The 3,229-nt window shown below is 26.9% G+C and overlaps 1 long non-coding RNA gene across 1 annotated transcript; it reads left to right on the forward strand.

Moving 5' to 3' along the window:
- The first annotated feature begins 244 nt into the window (after positions 1-244).
- Positions 245-2,713, forward strand: LOC136066315 (uncharacterized). The gene is made up of 2 exons (XR_010627763.1): positions 245-278; positions 2,342-2,713. It is a non-coding gene; the product is annotated as an uncharacterized LOC136066315 (long non-coding RNA).
- Positions 2,714-3,229: the final 516 nt, after the last annotated feature.

Raw genomic sequence — 3,229 nt, forward strand, 5'->3', positions numbered from 1 at the left:
TTTTTTTTTTTAATTTAATAAAGTTCCCCTTATAACATAGCTAAGTAGACTATGTTTTCTAAGATAATTAAAACAGTATATTTTCACTTTCGCATTGACGATATTTGTCCTAACAATAATATTTGTTTATGTGGGTGCGATCATACCAATAATATTTGTATATGTTCTTCAAAAAAAAAAAAAAAAAAAAACCTGAAAAAGCAAGAAAAAAAAAATATTTTTTTCTTTAAAAGTATTAAAAATTTCTNCTACCATCAGATTCAAAGCAAGTAATCCTGGTAAGCTCTTTAGCTTTGCTTTAAAATTAAACTAATTTAGAAAAAGAATAGAGATTTTCGTGATCTTTGGCTCTTAATTAGTTTTGTACCACTCCTCGACCAGGCTCTTACTTTGATCTTGGGTTATCCTATCACTTAGTCCCTGTTTTGCGAAAAAGTTTACCCCAATTCCACAAATTTACTTCGTATATATTGTTAGGAAACATAGTGATTAAACGCACAATATTAAAATCAAGAGAGAAATATTTCTCTTGTGAAATTTAGAACTGGATTGAATTCCCTTGCTTAAGTTCACAATTTGTCTCATTCTATGGGGTTTAGATCCAATGGTTGAATTTCCTTAGTTTACCCAAAAAAAAAATTCCTTACTTATAATTAAATAGAAAAAATACACAAAAAATTAACGAAGTTAGACAATTATTGTCTAATATTTTTGGGGTAGCAATTTATGATCTTCCACATTTCACAAGATTCACAAGATGCCTGTAAAAGAATATTTGTATAAGTAAGTTCATGTTGTGATAACACTATAACATGTTGTACTCTCATGTATCATATTTCACTTTTGGAGGGATAATTTGCTATGAGTTGTTGGAAATTAATGGGCCTTCACACGGTCACACTTTCAAATACTCACACACCACTTGAAAGAAGTAATTCACACTCACAAAGCGCTCCAAGGAAGCGAGAGTGGAGCAAGAGAGGAAGACAACTTTTTACTTCTTGTATTTCTTTTCTTTCACTCGTCCTCACAAATTGACGGATACATGAGATATATACACCCCACATACAACCATAAGTTTTTTTGTATTTATTATATGACTCCCAAAAAAAAAAAAAAAAACTATTCACTCCGTAAAATTCTTTCATTGATTTCATATTCGTTTAGATCCTCTACGGCTCTACTTACTCATTTCAAAAATTAAATTTAACTCTCAACACCCCCCTCCCCCCTAAAACTTTATTCACTCATTATTATTTTCTAAAATAATTACCAAATAGGGGATCAATTATTTTCCACTTTTTTACCAAAGTTTTAAATGTTTTACAAAATAGGAACAAATCCACACAGTTTTACAATAGAAACAAATCCACTTTATTATTTTTTTTATACCAATTTTCTTTTACTTCTTCTTTTTTGCTTTGTTCTAATTGATTCACTAATTTCAATTATAAGAATAAATTTTTAACAAAATAGAGAAAGCGAAGTGTAAATATGCCTTGGTTTGGGTGTTGATTTAACTAAGATGACATTGAACAAAGTAACCTCGAACAAAGTAACCCTTTCAAATCAACATTTATTTTGTGTTGTTTTTGTGAGTAGAACCTAATAAAAAGTATTTTCGATAGAGTCAAATTGAAAGTTCTATTTTGTATCAAAATTTTTAGTTTCAGCATTTTTTGAAACTTAGATCTTTCTCTAGTCGCCAACATCAATTCATCTTTTTTTTTTTTTTTTTTGGTTCTCAAATTTGAAAATTTTTTTAACTAATTTTTTCTTTTTGGGTGGTGGGGAGTTAGCGGTAGTTTGAGGTTTGGAATTAGATGCTAGATATATAATTTTTTATTTTTAGTAAATGAAAGCATAGTTTTATTTATAGATGAGAATTTATTCTAGCATCTACTTATAATTATAGATTTCCTTGTTTTATATATGATAAAATTTACATTTTAACTTATGAGAATTTTGAATAATGAGTTTGATATATAGAACTATAGTTGATAGGCTATTATTTTTTCTAATTATGCATGATTCTGTTTTAATATCTATAGGCTGTAAATCTAAGATATTTCACTTTTTCTCAAAAAAAAAGAAAGAAAGAAAAGATATTTCACTTAAAATTCTAAATATATTTTTTTAATTGTGTATGGACTATGATTTATTTATTTATTTATTAATACGTACTTATTGATTTTTTTTTTTATGACGAATTTTTTTTTTTACACTAACTTTATATATATATATATATGTATGTATAGTCTTGAATCTCATTACTTGTTTTAATGTATATAAATCAGAAATAATATTGACACTTATACTAACAAGGAATGACATGTACTAGGTGTATGGTTTTGGCACTGCCATTTTGATCGACATCTTAGTTGGGGCATGAATACTGTAATGATAGTGAAGAACGGTGGCACACCCGAGACAAGTATACGCCCTCCTCCAACTCACATGCCTTCTTGTACACTACCCTACATCACTTGGGTTGAGGACTTTGACGATTCTCTGGGAGATGTTAATTGAAGGTGTATGGATTAAAATAGGGTCATGAATAATGATAATTATTAGGTTTATTAGGATTTTAATGAAGAATCGTTGAGTTGTGAAAACTCACATTATTTATATATCTATATATCTATATATATAATAATAGGTGAAACTGATATAAACTCAAATTAGAATTTCAAATTAGAATTCCAATTTTGCATATTGTGTTCTAAATTATTTATTCTTCAAGAGTTTTGTTTCTTAATTTTAGAATAAAATGTGGGACCACATCATAAATATTCATCCAAGTGAGTTATTAAATACAAAAATCAAAGAGTTTAGAATAAATGAATCATAAAAAAAGAAAAGAAAATGTGCTTCACAATCATTTTAAAAAAGACATCGACAATTTACATTTTATACTTAATAATATCTTTAAATTCTTTTTTAAAGAGTTAACAAAATATAAAAATGACTATCAATAATATTTAAATTATATATATATAGGAATTATATTATACATCTTATTGTATATCTTTAAGTGTATCAATGCATATGCATGGGGTTACAAGTTAGTGTTAATTAATTGGTGACAATAATTCTTTGATGAAAGTAATTAAGTCAAGTGCTCTTAAGTGTAATATTTTTATATATTCATCAAATGCTTTTTTGACTACATATGTATGAAATCATAATTAGCAGATATAAGTTTCATTTTTTATGACTGCTCATTGAA

The sequence above is a fragment of the Quercus suber genome, unplaced genomic scaffold, assembly GCF_002906115.3.
Source record: "Quercus suber isolate HL8 unplaced genomic scaffold, Cork oak 2.0 scaffold_31, whole genome shotgun sequence".
Classification (NCBI taxonomy): Eukaryota; Viridiplantae; Streptophyta; class Magnoliopsida; order Fagales; family Fagaceae; genus Quercus; species Quercus suber.